At 40.3% G+C, this 17,320-nt stretch overlaps 1 long non-coding RNA gene across 4 annotated transcripts in view; it reads left to right on the top strand.

Annotated features, from left to right (window-relative positions):
• Positions 1–17,320, top strand: part of LOC132227931 (uncharacterized) — a 59,498-nt gene that overhangs the window by 23,370 nt on the left and 18,808 nt on the right. The window contains exon 1 of one of the 4 annotated variants that reach the window (XR_009451261.1): positions 5,994–6,077. The exons of the other annotated variants lie outside the window; for them this stretch is intronic. This is a non-coding gene — a long non-coding RNA (uncharacterized LOC132227931). Of the gene's footprint in view, positions 1–5,993; positions 6,078–17,320 lie in introns of those variants that run through there. 4 annotated transcript variants of the gene reach the window in all.

The following is a 17,320-nucleotide window of genomic DNA, read 5'->3' as shown; positions in this document are numbered from 1 at the left end:
AACCATAAAAATCTTAGACGAATCCATAGGCAGCAAAATAGCAGACATATGTTGCAGCAATATCTTTATGGATACAGTTCCTAGGGCAATGGAAACCAACGAGAAAATAAACAAATGGGACTACATCAAAATAAAAAGCTTCTGCACAGAAAAAGAAACCATCAGCAAAACTACAAGAAAGCCCATTACACGGGAGAACATATTTGCCAATGTTACATCTGATAAGGGCCTAATCTCCAAAATTTATAGGGAACTCGTACACCTTAACAAAAGGAAGATAAATAATCCAATCAAAAAATGGGCAAAGGACCTAAATATACACCTTTTGAAAAAGGACATACAGAACGCCAAGAGACATATGAAAACATGCTCAAAATCACTAATCATCCGAGAGATGCAAATCAAACCACAATGAGATACCATCTCACACCTGTCAGAATGGCTATCATCAACAAATCAACAAACAACAAGTGCTGGCTAGGATGTGGAGAAAAAGAAACCCTCAGGCACTGCTGGTGGGAATGCAGACTGGTGCAGCCACTGTGGAAAACAGTATGGAGTTTCCTCAAAAAATAAAAATGGAACTCCCATTTGACCCAGGAATCTCACTAAGAGGATTATATCCCAAGAAACCAGAAACACCTATCAGAAGGACATAAGCACCCCTATGTTCATAGCAGCACAATTCACCATAGCTAAGATCTGGAAACAGCCTAAGTGCCCATCAGTAGATGAATGGATTAGAAAACAGTGGTACATCTACACAATGGAATACTATGCTGCTGTAAAAAGGAAGGAACTCTTACCATTTGCAACGGCATGGATGGAACTGGAGAGCATTATGCTAAGTGAAATAAGCCAGTCAATGAAGGAAAAATACCACATGATCTCACTCATTCATGGATAATAGAGACCATTATAAACTTTTGAACAATAATAGATACAGAGGCAGAGCTGCCTCAAACAGACTGTCAAACTGCAGCAGGAAGGCCGGGGAGGGTTGGGGGGCAGGAGGGAGGGGGGTAAGAGATCAACCTAAGGACTTGTATGCATGCATATAAGCATAACCAATGGACATAAGACACTGGGGGATAGGGGAGGCTAGGGGACTGTCAAGGGCAGGGGGAAAAAAAGGACACATATGTAATACCCTTTGAAATACTTTAAGCAATAAAACCCAAGTAGTGTCAGGAACCCCCCCCCCAAAAAAAAAAAAATAGAAAACTGTGGTACATCTACACAATGGAATACTACACTGCTGTAAAAGCATTCTTACATTTGCAATAGTATGAATGGACCTGGAGAGCATTATGCTAAGCGAAATAAGCCAGTCAAAGAAAGATAAATATCACATGGTCTCACTCATTTGTGGAATATAATGAACAATATTAACTGATGAACAGAAATAGATCAGGAGACATAGAAGCATCGAACAGAACATCTAACATCAGAGGGGGGGCAGGGGCGGGTTGGGATGGGAGATCAACCAAAGGACTTGTATGCATGTATATAAGCATAACCCATGAACACAGACAGTAGGGGCAGTGAGGGCATGTGCTAGGGGGGTGGGAATGACTGGGGAGAGGTCAATGGGGAGAAATGGAGACATATGTAGTACTTTAAACAATAAAGAATTAAAAAATAAAACAGTAGAATGCTACAGGATATGCTTTTAATAGCAGTTATACTATTAAATGCCTAAATTACACCTGAAAAGTAAAATGACCCCTAATAAAAATTTCATCTGTATTATTGGAAAAAAAAAGATCCCTGACTGTGTCAATTACATTAGAGCAGACAATAAATAATAACACAATAAATAAATTATATGCTGTATTAGGTGATTTGTACTATAGGAGGAAAAGTAGACCAAAGAAAACATTAGAAGAATTTGTTTCACTAGTAAATTGGATAGTCAGGGTGGGTCTCAGTGACAATAGACCAGAGCAGATACCTAAGGAGAGGAGAAAGTTAGCCAACTCTGAAGGAACAACTCTCATTGACATAGACATAAAAGGCACATATACATACATGCTTTTGCCTTCAAGGATGTTACCTTTTTTTTCAAGATTCATTTTCTTAGCTTATAAAAAGTAAACTGAATATACAATCACTATTTATAACTATTTAAAGGTATGAATATGTTATCTTTTAAGTACTTAAAGGATAGTGGGGGAGGGGGGAAATTTTACCCTCGTTTTTCTTCTGGCTGGTTGGGAGGGCGGCAAAGGATGTAGAAAAGACAGAAAGAATGAGCTGGGTCAGGTGGATCTTACTGTGCCTGGCTGAGGCCACAGAGAGAGATCCAGAGGCAAGCTGAGCCTTTATTTTATAGCTAGAGGTAAACAAGGTAGTGGTCACCGTAGTTACAATGTTCTTGTGAGTTTCACTTGTTTTGGCAGCACTTGCTGCACCTCCCACAGCCCATTAGCTACCCAGGAAGGATCTAGGGAGTGTCATAAGGTCAAGCCTAATTATGCTAAGAGGACTGTGCCCTCTAAGCTGGGACTTGTTTGTGGCTTTGCCAACAGGTCAATCCCAGGCTTAATCCTATAGCCGCACCCTACAACTGGTCTAATAAATAGACATGAGACATTAGTAATAGAAAATAAGTAAATGTAATACATATATTTATATGGGATCCCTTCATACATAGAGAATCAGAGACTACAGGCAGGTGAGGCTCAGTGATAGAAAGCGGACATGAGCCCTGTCCGGGTAGCTCAGTTGGTTGGAACCTTGTTCCCATATGCCAAGGTTGTGGGTTTGATCCCAGGTCAAGGCACATACAAGAATCAATCAATGAATGCATAAATAGGTGAAACAACAATCTCTCAATCTCTCTCTCTCTCTCTCTCTCTCTCTCTCTCTCTCTCTCTCTCTCTCCCTTTCTCCCTTCCTCTCTCTCCAATCAATAGATTTTTAAACATTAACAAAAAGCAACTTGGGTATATAAGACATTCTGGGCTACAGATGAGTAAGGTGCAGGATAAGAAAAGCAGATGCTTAGTAAATAGAAGTTTGCCCTGCCTCTAAACCAAGTTATTCTATTTAGTTAAGGGAGGGGGCATATCTTGGGGTAACCTGTTCTGAACCCCCATAATAGCCACTACTGTAGATGGATAGATAATTTTTAAATCATTAGATTATGAAGCATTACTATTTTAAAAGAGACTGAAAAAAATAACAATTAGAAGTATTTTTAAAAATATATTGGAATGTGTAGGTCACAAGTAAATGTACTATATTTGTTGCCTGTTCAAAGGTAATGGGGTTCTCAAAGTAATGTTTTAAAAAATAAGATAGCCCTAACTGGTTTAGCTCAGTGGATAGAGCATCAGCCTGCAGACTCAAGGGCCCCAGGTTCTATTCTGGTCAAGGGCATGTATCTTGGTTGTGGGCACATCCCCAGTAGGGAGTGTGCAGGAGGCAGCTGATCAATGTTTCTCTCTCATTGGTGTTTCTAACTCTCTATCCCTTTCCCCTCCTCTCTAAAAAATCAATAAAATACATTTTTTTAAAAATAATATAAATTGGACAGTATGGTAGATTACTCACTTCATGCTACAAATTGAGTGTAGGACTAACAAGCATAATGATTTGTTGGTATTAGTAGTTAGAAAAATTGACTTTTATGAGTTCATTCAATACAATTTGAATAATTTCGATTCTTTTTGTCTTATTTTAGCTTCATTTTACCTGTTTTTCAGGTATTGCTACCTTTATTATAAGTTTGTTTAAGTCAGCCCTCATGAATTTACATACAATATCTGTTATTCTGGAGATTTGTAATCTTTGTTTCTAAAACATGTTAGATTTGATTAAATACTAGGGAGAAAGCAAACAGAGAAGGACTAGACAAGGAATTGCAATACTAAATAGGATGGAAGGACGTTTCCTCTGAAAAGGTGACTAAATGGAAACCTGGAAGAAGAAAGAGAATGAGCTATTGAATATCTGGGGGAAGAGCATTCCAGGCAAGAGGGTACTGCAAATGAGTAGCCTTCGTGTGTTCAAGGTCTGGCAAAAAGACCAGTAAGACTAGAAAGGAGTGAGCAAGTGGGAGTGCAGTAGGAGAGGAGGCAAGAGAGGTAATGAGGTGAAAATGGGGTCCTTTGGAGATAAGAACAAGTTTCAATCACAGAGGTCACTATAAGCTATTTTGGTAACTTTGACTTTTTTTCTAAGTGAGATAACAAGCTATTGAGGATTTGAAGGAGAGGGATGACATGATCTCTTTTGTAAAGATCTGTCTGAAGTAGGGCAAGAAGCAGGAAGGGCAGTTAGGATGCTATAGCAATAGTCCTAATGAAAGGAGATGACGATTTGGACCAGAAAAGTAGCAAAGGAGGTAATGAGAAATGGTCAGATTCAGAATATAGAATAAAAAGCTCCCAAATTACTTTATTATTGATTAAAATATGTTTATAACAGTTTGTTTATAACATTTTCATTATAAAATATTATGGTCATTTCCCATTTCTTTAAGTATTCTCCAGCACATAAAAATAAAGTAAAAATAAAAATTAAAAACAAATGTCCCCAGCACATAATATTAGTGACTACATAGTATACTTTAGTTGTAACATAATTTAGCCATTGTTTATATAGAACAATTTATTTAACCAGTCCTCTTGTTGACCATGTAAGTTTTTCCAGGATATTTTCTATTGTAAATACCATTAAAATGCACATCCTCATTGTTATGTCTTTGCAAATATTATTACTAATTATTTAGAAATCTCTGCCTGTTGATTTTAGGAATGACTCTGCTGAATTTGAACTAGAAAGGCAGAAACTAGAAAAGCAGAACTATTACCATAAACCAACAACTTAGATTTTTTTCCTTTTAGCTATAACCATAGAAAAAGGGTTCTCTACATCAGATGCACATTGATAGAGTTTAAAGGGCACCACAAATATTTGATTATGAAATATTTATAAATTCCTGCTCAAGATTAAATAAACATTCATGTATTTCAGAATTTGTTTTTATTTCTGATAGACGTAATTATTACTAGGCACAGATGACCAATTACAAGGACTGTCACTATTTTAACATTCTACTTGAACTGGGGCCATGCTGGATTTCTGGCACCTGAGCTTTCACATCCATCTGTTATTAGGGCATTGTGCCCACTTACTAGGTTTATGCCAGTTTCAAAATATGTGTAAATCAAGATAGGCAATGTGTATTTGAGATATAAATCATTTTTTTTAGAAAGTTTTTATTGATTTTTTAGAGGGAGAGGAAAAAAGAAATAGAATCATTGATATGATAGCAAAACATCAGCTGCCTCCTGCACACCCCCTACTGGGGATCGAGCCCACCACCCAGGCATGTGCCCCACCAGAAATCAAACCTGCAACTCTGTGGTGCATCCGGCGACACTCAACCAACTGAGCACACCAGCCAGGACTATTTTACATCTGGGTTGTTTTTAGGAAGACTTTTAGGCACTTACAGATTTGACATAACTTCCAATTAGATATAGGTAGAAAGCAAAAATACTAACAAAATTTTAACTTTACTAAGTAATAAATAGAATACCAGGTTTCTTCAGCATGAGAAAATTGAAATTAGGGGAGCTGCTATAACAAATCCTTGAAAAAAGTTTATATATACTATTTGAGGGAAAGAAGTTAACATTTATTTGGTACCTGCTATGTGCAAGGTGCTTTTACATAATTAATTTATGTAAATCTTACAATAGACCTGTGATTTCAGTATTATTATCTCTATTTTGCAAACAAACAAACAAACAAACAAACCAAAAAAAACCCTAAACTAAAAGAAATGACTTAACCCTGACCGGTGTGGCTTACTGGGCATCATCCTATGCACTGAGAGATTGCTGGCTCTATTCCCAGACAGGGCACATGCCTAGATTTCTGGTTCGATTCCCGCTCTGGGCACATATGGGACTCAACCGATCGATATTTCGCTCTCACATTGATGTTTCTCTCTCTCTCCCTGCCTCACTCTCTAAAAAAAACGGAAGAAGAAGTTAAAATTTAAAAAATAATCAACAACCAAATAATTGCTTTACCCTTAAAACTCAACTCAACATTCCAAGGTAAGTGTGAGTTTATAAATTAGCTCTCATTATCAAGAGGCAATACCAAATAGCAATGAATTATTTTTACTCTAAGAGACTACCTACTCAGACAAACTATCTAAGAGGGGGAAAAAAAGCTGTTTGCTTATCATCAGGTCAGTGATTTTCAAACTTTTAAAAAGAAGCTATTTCTTTATCCCAAACAAAACTACATAAAACAGATGAGAATGGTTGAAGCAAGGGTGCAAAAATGGGAGCTGGAGGTTGTAGTTCTGTTTGCTCCCTACCCAGTTTTCTCCTCTAATGCTCCTTATAACCTCTGAAGTAATACTTGTAAATCGCAGGAGTTGGAATCTCTTTTAAAACCTGTGTTGTGGCTAGAGCACTTGGTTGATCAGCTCACTTTTGTAATATTCAACTGATTTATTTTGATTATCTACCGATCACAAAAGTGTGACTTGAAAGTGGGGGAGAACTTTCTGGGGCAATGGCTAAGAATTTTTTATTTTATCTGTATTGTCTTTCCTTCTCTCTCCCAGGCAGAATCAATTAATTCAATCTATCAAGTATTTTTTTAACCTCATCTGAATGCCAGGCACTATCCTGGTTCTTACCTTCAGGAAGTTTAGATTCTAGTTTGGAAAAGTAGATAATAAAGAAGTGAAAAAACTCAATTTGTGCTATAAGGAAAATATATTTTTTAAATAAACAATGCTTATGGAATGCTGGACTACTTTATTTATGTCTCGTTGCTTAAAGTTACTTGTATTGGGTTGAATGTGTCCCTCAAAAGTTCATGTCCACCCTGGACCTCAGAATGTGACCTTATTGGAAATAATGAAAAAAGTTTAAAATATACTATTTTTAAGATGTAATTAGTTAAGATTAAGTCAGTGGATTTGGGTAGGCCCAAATAATGGAGACACAGACACCCGGGGAGAAAGCCATATGAAGGAAGCAGAGATTGGAGGAGATGATTTACAAGCCAAAGAACACCAACGATTGCCAGCAACCGCCAGAACATCGGAAAGGCAGAGGTTTCTTCTGTAGAGCCTCGGGAGAGAGCAAGGCCTGTTGGTGCCTTGATCTTGGATTTCTCGTCTCCAGAACTGTGAGGGAGCAAATGTATCTTGTTTTAAGGCACCCAGTTCGTGCTGATTTGTTATGGTAGCCCTAGGAAATTAATACACTGCTTTATATAGAATAGTTAGGAAGGCTTCTCTTAGTATATGACTTTTAAACAGAGACAGGAATGATCAGAATGACCCAACCAAGGTAAAAAACACTGGTGTTATTTCATCTCAGTGATACATATGCTACAGATATTTAAATTACTAGTTCTAAAAATAATATAGTAGTTCTAAAACAAATTCATTATTTTTCCACTCACTACAGTTGTCTTTTCTTTGCAAAAACTATAAAGTAGATATTAATTTCCATATAGCAAATAAAGAACTTGGACAGTGTCACACACCTAGTAAGTGGCAGCATCTAGATTCAAATTTAGATAATCTGGTTCAAGAGCCTAAATTTACTAAGGCACTATTTCTCAAGCTTCAGGCATCATGATTTCATTCTGTCCACAGACTTCCAAGGTTGCCCTTTGGTGATATTTCACGTAACGTGGTCTTATTGAACATAGTTGCTCTATTTTGTCTCATACTTTTTATCTTCCCCTTAATAATAGTAGTAATAATTTATGATGATACTCATGATTGCTTAATTTACTGAGCACCGTGTATGCCAGCTTTCTTAATCCAAACAACAACCCCATGAGGTAGATGCTATTATTTTATGAACTAAGGAATAACTTACATATAGTAAGGTGATATGCCAAGATCTATAGGCTTAAATCGATAGGCCTATTCATTCTGATGTTATACACTTGTGTAACAATGACCAGAATATTCTCAGCTCAGAAGGCTCTCTTATGCTCCCTCCAGTAGCTAATTCTCCAATGGTAAACACCATTTTAATATCTTTTACATGGACTAGCTTTGCCTATTCTGGAACTTCCTAAATGTGAAATTATACAGTATATACTCTTTGGTGTCTTCTTTCTTTCCAAAGTCCTCACCTTTAATGACCATGTTATACTTTCTCCAACAAAATTGCCAGGTCTTCTGCCTTTTTTCCCTAAGCTTTTGCTAAGTAATTAATGTTGATGATGTAATAAACAACTTTTTGCTAAAATATTGGTGAGTGAAAATGGTTTAATATTTTTTACAGATAACTTATTAGTATTATAATTGACCTTAAACCTAGAAGAATGACTACTATGGGAATTCTAAGCAGTCTAAGAGATTCTTGGAAGGGGAATAGAGAGATTGTGTTTTTCCTTAAATCTGAACACATAATTTTTTAATTAGTGCATTAATTGTTACTTTTAAAAGTTCTTTCTAAAATGTCAATGCTGTCGCTATAACTGCTTCTGAAATACTATAGAAGAAATCTTGGATGCATAAAAAGAAAGTTTCATATGACACAGAAAATTGAGCACTGAAGTTGTCAAAGATTTTGGGTTCTATCCTATGCTCTTCAACTTACTAGTTGGTTACCTCACTTAAATCACCTGATCCTTCTGAGCCAACTTCAATGTGAGGATAAAAACATTTGCTATGACTGACAGGATTGGTGTGAAAATCAAATATGAAATAAGCTCATGAATCTTAAGTGCTTCATAAAGTCCATATGTGATAGATACTTGGCTTTTATGTATGCAAAACTTACCTATTATACTTCATAAAAGAGCTAATATGATAATAGATATAAGTAAAATGGAATATTCTGACCATCTGATGTAATAGGAAGTCTTAGTGAAATTATTTTTGAAGAACTTGTAATTTAATAACCTAGATTGCCAATCACTTGATTCAAGTTTGATCTCTAAGTGAGTTGATTTGGAAAAACATAATAGCAATTTACTTTCCCATTTCCTTTTATCTTGTTTTTACATTTCAGCTCTCCTCAGTTATAAATTTTGTTGGAATGCAATACAATTTTTTGCTTTTAACTATTTCCTTAGAATTTTTGAGTCACATGAACTTGTCTAGGGTCCTCCTGTAACAAGAATTCTATAAATGCCATGTAAGATTGTGAAGAATTTGTCAGAAAGAAAAATGTGCAAGACTTTTTCTCACTAATAACCACTTACTAATTAATCTATAACCAGTGAAAAATAGTTTTTTGGGGGGAAGTGGAGGATAGGAGAGGATGAGTATGTACCGCTTTACTTTGGAGCACCACCGGCTGGTAAATGGAGTCTAATGGTGTTTGGTACACAAATTAAGAATTATATTGGGAGATTAGAGCAATCCAATTTTATATAAAACACATACTAGTTATTAGAATTGTAAGAAATGCTGATTTGATTTACTAACTAAATGATTCAATTATTAATCTTTTCATTATACAGATCCTTTTTTTAGTCTGTTCCCAGAGCCAAATTCCCTTTAGACCTCACCATCACATCCCCAAGCGTCTGTAACATTATTTTCCTCTCTTGGAGTCCCACTTCTATTATCTCTGATTCTGTAGTGACACCTGGAAGGGCATTCTGTTTGCTTTAGCTCTTCTTCGATAATTCTTTTCCCTGTAAAGAGGGACAACTATTTTAGCTGAACTATTGATCTATAAATATTTTTAATACTGTGCAGTCTGCCACAAGATGAGAGTAACAATAGCATCAACAACAACCCACCTGATTACATGGTTACTGTGGGCAGTCATTTAATTCTCACAACTTTATGAAGTATTATGCTATTTTACAGAGGGTAAGTAATCTATCTACCTGAGGCAGGAAAGGCTAACTGTCTACCCAGAATTCATGTTCCTTTCACAGAATGGAGTTTTCATTGGGAATTCACCATCTATCATAAACTACATATTCATTCACAATTGTCATATCTTCCAAATATATTGATCCTTTATCATCATGAAGTATCCCTTTTTGTCCCTGGTAATACTCCTCTTCTTGAAGTTTATTTTGTCTGATTTAATATAACAACTCCTGCTTTTTAAAAAATTCTTTATTGTTTAAAGTATTACATATAATATTACATATGTCTCCTTTTTCCCCCATTGACCTCTCCCCCACGACCTCCACCCCCCGCCCCCGCACATGCCCTTACCCCTCTAGTGTCTGTGTTCATGGGTTATGCTTATATGCATGCATACAAGTCCTTTGGTTGATCTCTTACCTGACGGTCTGTTCGATGCTTTTATATCTCTGGATCTATTTTGTTCATCCATTTATGTTGTTCATTATATTCCACAAATGAGTGAGATCATGTGATATTTATCTTTCTCCGACTGGCTTATTTCACTTAGCATAATGCTGTCCATGTCCATGCTGTTGCAAATGGTAAGAGTTCTTTATTTTTTACAGCAGCGTAGTATTCCATTGTGTAAATGTATCACAGCTTTTTTAATCCACTCATCTGCTGATGGGCACTTAGGCTGTTTCCAAATCCTAGCTATTGTAAATTGTGCTGCTGTGAACATAGGGGTGCATATGTCCTTTCTGATTGGTGTTTCTGATTTGTTTGGATATATTCCTAGAAGTAGGATTAATGGGTCAAATAGGAGTTCCATTTTTAATTTTTTGAGGAAACTCCATACTGTTTTCCACAGTGGCTGCATCAGTTTGCATTCCCGCCCGCAGTGCACCAGGGTTTTTTTTCTCCCCACATCCTCGCCAGCACTTGTTGTTGGTTGATTTGTTGAGGATAGCCATTTTGACAGGTGTGAGATGTTATCTCATTATTTTGATTTGCATCTCTCCGATGAATAGTGACTTTGAGCATGTTTTCATATGTCTCTTGGCCTTCTATATGTACTCTTTTGAAAAGTGTCTACTTAAAGTCCTTTGCCCATTTTTTTTTTATTGGATTGTTTATCTTCTTTTTGTTAAGTTGTATGAATTTCCTATACATTTTGGAGATTAGGCCCTTATCAGATGTAACATTGGCAAATATGTTATCCCATGCAGTGGGCTTTCTTGTTGTTTTGTTGATGGTTCCTTTTGCTGTGCAGAAACCTTTTATTTTGATGTAGTCAATTTGTTTATTTTCTCCTTAGTCTCCATTGCCCTAGGAGCTGTATCAGTAAAGATATTGCTACAACATATGTCTGATATTTTGCTGCCTATGGATTCTTCTAAAAGTTTTATGGTTTCCCATCGTACGTTTAAGTCCTTTATCCATTTTGAGTTTATTTTTGTGTATAGTGCAAGTTGGTGGTTTAGTTTCATTTTTTTTGCATGTATCTGTCCAATTTTCCCAACACTATTTATTGAACAGACTGTCTTGACTCCATTGTATGCTCTTGCCTCCTTTGTCAAATATTAATTGAGTATAATGGCTTGGGTTGATCTCTGGGTTCTCTGTTGTGTTCCATTGTCCTATATGTCTGTTCTTGTGCCAGTAGGGGTAGTTTTGAGAACAGTGGCTTTGTAATACAGCTTGATATCTGGTATTGTGGTACCCCCAACTTTTCTCTTCTTTATCAAGATTGCTGCCACTATTCAGGGTCTTTTCTTATTCCATATGAATTTTGGAGAGTTTGTTCTAGGTTTGTGAAATATGCCATTGGTATTTTAATGGGGATTGCATTAAATCTATAGATTGCTCTGTGTAGTATAGACATTTTAACGATGTTTATTCTACCAGTCCATGAACACGGTATATTCTCCCATCTGCTTATGTCTTCCTCTAGCTTTTTCTTCAGTGTCCTGTAGTTTTCCGAGTACAGGTCTTTTACCTCCTTAGTTAAGTGTATTCCTTTTAATTCTTTTGGTGAAATGGTAAATGGGATTTTTTGTTTGTTTGTTTCTCTTTCTGTGAGTTCATTATCTATCCTATCTAATAAAAGAGAAACATGGTAATTAGCCGTACATCTGCTACCCTTCCCATTGGCTAATCAGGGTGATATGCAAATTAACTGCCAGCCAAGATGGCGGCCGGCAGCCAGGCTACTGACACGAACAGGAGGCTTGCTTGCTTCAGTGACGGAGGACTCCAACATTCCCCGCCTGCCGCTGCTGGGCTCTGAGCTGCTAAGAAACATTGTTACAAATATAGAAGCTAAACAAAACCCCAGAAACCTGTTTTCAGTCAGCCGGGATCTCAGAGCTGGAGTCACAACAAAGTTTCAAATACAGAAAGTAAACAAAGCCAGAAACCTGCTTTCAGCAGCGAGGTCTCACAGCTAAAGCTGGCTCTCAGCTCCAGTGACAGCCATAAATCCAAGAATTAAAAAAAAAAAAGGGAAAAAGGAGCGGTTGGGAGCTTCAGTCACCCGCCAGCCTGAAAACAGCCCTCAGCCCTTCACCCAGACTGGCCAGGCACCCCAGTGGGGACCCCCACCCTGAAGGGTGTGTGACCAGCTGCAAACAGCCATCATCCCCTCATCCAGGCTGGCCAGGCACCCAAGCGGGACCCCCACCCTGATCCATGACACCCTTCAGGGCAAACCAGCCGGCCCCCACCCATGCACCAGGCCTCTATATCCTATATAGTAAAAGGGTAATATGCCTCCCAGCACCGGGATCAGTGGAGCCACGAGGCCTCCTGGCACCGGGATCAGCGTGACAGGGGGCAGTGCCCAAACCCCCTGATCGCCCTGCGGCTCTGTGTGTGACAGGGGGTGGGGCCACAACCTCCCTATCCGCCCTGCTCTGTTCGTGAGAGATGGAAGGCGCCCCAACCCCCTGATCGGCCCTGCTCTGTGCCTGTTAGGGGGGAGCTCCCCAACCCCCCGATCGGCCCTGCTCTGTGTGTGACAGGGTGGAGCCGCAACCTCCCCACCAGCCCTGCCCTGAGTGTGACAGGGGGGAGTGCCCCAACCCCCTGATCGGCCCTGCTCTGTGGGTGACGGGGCGGCACCCCAACCTCCCCATTGAACATACCTTGAGTGTGACAGGGGGCAGCGCCCCAACCCCCCAATTGGCCCTACCCTGAGTGTGACTGAGGGTGGCATCACAACCTCCTGATCGGCCCTGCTCTGTGCGTGACAGGGGGGAGCTCCCCAACCCCCCTGATGGGCCCTGCTCTGTGTGTGACGGGGCAGCGCCCCAAACCCCTGATCGGCCAGCTCTGTATGTGACGGGTGGCACCACAACCCCCTGATCCACCCTCCTCTGTGCATGACGGGGTGGCGTCGCAACCTCCCCATCGACCCTGCCTTGAGTGTGACGGGGCGGTGCCCCAACCCCCCAGTCGGCCCTACCCTGAGCATGACTGAGGGTGGCATTGCAACCTCCTGATCCGCCCTGCTCTGTGCATGACAGGGGGCGGTGCCCCAACTCCCCAATCGGCCCTGCTCTGAGCCCAACCAGGGGCTGCACCTAGGGATTGGGCCTGCCCTCTGCCACCTGGGAGTGGGCCTAAGCCAGCAGGTCGTTATCTCCCGAGGGGTCCCAGACTGAGAGGGCACAAGTGGGCTGAGGGACACCCCCCCCCCACTGCCAATGCACAAATTTTTGTGCACCGGGCCTCTAGTCTATATATAAAAGGCTAATATGCTAAATGTCTCTCTGACCATCTTGACGAGTCACTATGATGCGCACTGACCATCAGGGGGCAGACGCTCAATGCAGGAGCTGGCATGACGTGCACTAGCCATTTACAAAGAAATGTCACTGGGGGCCTGGTGCTGACAAAGCAACACTTGGCTTCCCCCAAGTGGGACACAGGCCGTGCCACCACCCTGGAATGATAGCCCACCAAATCACAGCCAACACTACCAAGACTCTATGGCGCAAAATGCAGCCCACAACCCACTCCAGCCCGAAAACGGTTTCTGTGGATGCCAGGTAATGACGTCATGTAACAATGCCCAGCTTCTTCTCCCTAGCGACTAACCTCCTTGCAGTTTCTTCAGCCCAGAAACATGACTTGCTTTATAGGTGCAAACATTTTACACTTTAACCAAATGTCTGTGAAGCATTTTCCCATGCCTTCATATTATTTGATCCTCACAGAAGTCCTGGAGTAGGTAGATAGGAGACTCGGTAGAATGCTATTTTCTTTTCATTGGCTGGAAAACAGAGATTTAGAGAGTTTAGAAACTTGACCCAACTGAAAAGAAGTAAGAAATGGTGGACTTTGAAAATGACTTCAGGTTTTCTCACTGCGTAAAATATAGTCAAACACTGCTGCAGTTAAATATTTTACCCTTTTTCTCCCTGTGTGATCTACAATAATAATCTGCTTTGTGTTGATATTTACTGCTGTGTTGTTGACAATTACCTGAAAGAGAAGTTGGATGCTTCACTGGGCTGGAAAAAGTTTAGCTAAATCAGAAAAAACGTCTAATTAAGTTTATTCTATATATGTCAAAGGCTAAGTTGACTCGCGTATGCACGATACATATAAAGCTCTCGCTGGCACCAATTGCATGTGTTTCATCTGTCATTGTCGATCATGAATTTGGTTGACACTTCTATTATAGAGAAAGGGCTAATAGCAATATTAAAATATTTCTTCTAATTAATTTCCTTTCAATGTGCACAAATCCGTGTACTGGGCCACTAGTTGGTGTATAAAAAAGCCATAGATTTCTGGGTGCTAATTTTGCATTCTACTACATTGCCAAATTCATTTATTAATTCTAGTAGTTTTTTGATGGAGTCTTTAGGGTTTTCTATGTACAATATGTCATCTGCGAATAAGGACAGTTTTATTTTTTCTTTCCAATTTGGATACCTTTTATTTCTTCTTCTTGTCTGATTGCTATGGTTAGCACTTCCAGTACTATGTCGAGCAGGAGTGGTGAGAGTTGGCATCCCTGTCTTGTTCCTGTTCTTAGGGTAAATGGTTTTAGTTTTTGCTCATTGAGTATGATGTTGGCACAACTCCTGCTTTCTTGTGTTTACTGCTGCATGGAGTACTGCTCCACCTCCCCCCTTTTTTTTTAAAAAAAAAGTTGTTTTTATTGATTTTTAGAGAGAGAGGAAGGGAGTGGGATAGAAAAATAGAAACATCAATGATGAGAGAGAACCATTGATCAGCTGCCATCTGCATGCCCCTTACTGGGGATCAATGGTGATTCCAAATGGTGACATCTTGGTTCCTGGGTTGATGCTCAACCACTGAGGCATACTGGCTGGGCTCTCATTGACATTTTAGTGCTTTTGGTCCTCATTTCCTTCTTTTGTGTTAATTGAATATTTTAAAAGTTTTGTTTGTATTGAATATTTGAGTTTTAATTCCTCTGTTGACTTTCTAATTAGCTCTCTTTTCATTCTTTTAGTTTATCTGGGGTTTAAAAAATTCATTTTTAACTTATCTCAATCTACTTAGAGATGTATTGACTTAATTCCAGATAAAAATATAGGAAACTTACAATAGGATAATTCCATTTATCCCTCTCCTTAGTCATATATATTACATTTTTATTTGTTATAAATCCATTAGTACAGCTAAATATTTGGTTTAAACCGTCTTGTCTTTTAAATAGGAAAAAAGAAATATATATTGATTAATTTTTACATTTTCCCACATATTTACTATTTCCATTTTTTAACATAATTTCACTAAACTATCAAGAATCTTGAAATATTGTATTTTTAATTAATAAGTACAGTTAGAGAAATTTTTATGGCAATAATTAGAAATGGGAATAAATTTTTATAATTGTGTTTTTCCCTACTTGTTCTTAGAATTAAAGTGTGAAGTAATTTAAATGTCTAAAATTAAGAAAATCAGTTCATAAACTATGTTACATACATAGGATGGATAAACATTTGTTTTTAGGATGTTGATTAGCTGTGACATATATATATATATATATATATATATATATATATATATATATATATATATATTCTAATAAAAGGAAAACATGGTAATTAGCCATATGTCCGCTACCCTTCCCATTGGCTAATCAGGGCGATATGCAAATTAAATGCCAGCCAAGATGGTGGCCGGCAGCCAGGCAGCTTGAAGCTAACATGAGGCTTGCTTGCTTCAGTGACGGAGGAATCCAACGTTCCCCACCTGCCTTGCCGGCCTCTGAGCTTGCAGTTTGAAACATTGTTACAAATATAGAAGCTAAACAAAACCCCAGAAACCTGCTTTCAGCTGGCTCGGGATCTCAGAGCTGGAGTTGATACAGTGTTTCGATTATAGAACCCAAATAAACCAGATACCTGCTTTCAGCAGCAGAGGCCTCAGAGCTGGAGCCAGAGCTAAAGCTGGCCCAGAATTAAAAAGAAAAAAAGGAGCAGTTGGGAGGTTCAGTCACCCACCAGCCTGAAAACAGCCCTCAGCCCCTCACCCAGACTGGCCAGGCACCCCAGTGGGGACCCCCACCCTGATCCATGACACCCTTCAGGGCAAACCAGCCGGCCCCCACCTGTGCACCAGGCCTCTATCCTATATAGTAAAAGGGTAAAATGCCTCCCAGCACTGGGATCAGCGGAGCCGCGAGGCCTCCTGGCACCAGGATCAGCGGAGCCGAGAGGCATCCCGGCACTGGGATCAGCGTGACAGGGGGCAGCGCCCAAACTCCATGATCGCCCTGAGGCTGTGTGTGTGACAGGGTGCGGCACCCCAACCCCCTGATCCGCCCTGCTCCGTGTGTGACAGGGGGTGGTGCCCCAACTCCCCTATCGGCCCTACTCTGTGAGTGACAGGGGGCAGCTCCTCAACCCCCTGATCGGCCCTGCTCTGTGTGTGACAGGGGGGAGTTCCCCAACCCCCTGCTGGGCCCTACTCTGTGCATGACAGGGGGGAGCTCCCCAACCCCCTGATTGACCCTGCTCTGTGCGTGACAAGGTACGGAGCCCCAACCCCCCTGATGGGCCTTGCTCTGTGAGTGACAGGGGGCAGCGCCCCAACCCCCTGATTGGCCCTGCTCTGTGCATGATGTGGTGGTGCCGCAACCTCCCCATCGACCCTGCCTTGAGTGTGACAGGGGGCAGTGCCCCAACCCCCCAATCGGCCCTACCCTGAGCGTGACTGAGGATGGCATCGCAATCTCCCAATCCGCCCTGCTCTGTTCATGACAGGGGGCGGCGCCCCAACTCCCCAATCAGCCCTGCCCTGAGCCCGACCAGGGGCTGCACCTAGGGATTGGGCCTGCCCTCTGCCACCCGGGAGCAGGCCTAAGCCAGCAGGTCGTTATCTCCCGAGGGGTCCCAGACTGCAAGAGGGCACAGGCCGGGCTGAGCGACCCCGCCCCCCCCCCCTGAGTGCACAAATTTTTGTGCACCAGGCCTCTAGTTAATATATAACATTCTTATAATTTTTAGAGAAAGA

This window comes from Myotis daubentonii, chromosome 2 (assembly GCF_963259705.1).
Source record: "Myotis daubentonii chromosome 2, mMyoDau2.1, whole genome shotgun sequence".
In the NCBI taxonomy this organism is placed as follows: domain Eukaryota; kingdom Metazoa; phylum Chordata; class Mammalia; order Chiroptera; family Vespertilionidae; genus Myotis; species Myotis daubentonii.
Note: the sequence above shows the minus strand (reverse complement) of the source record. Positions and strands in the feature narration are given on the sequence as shown.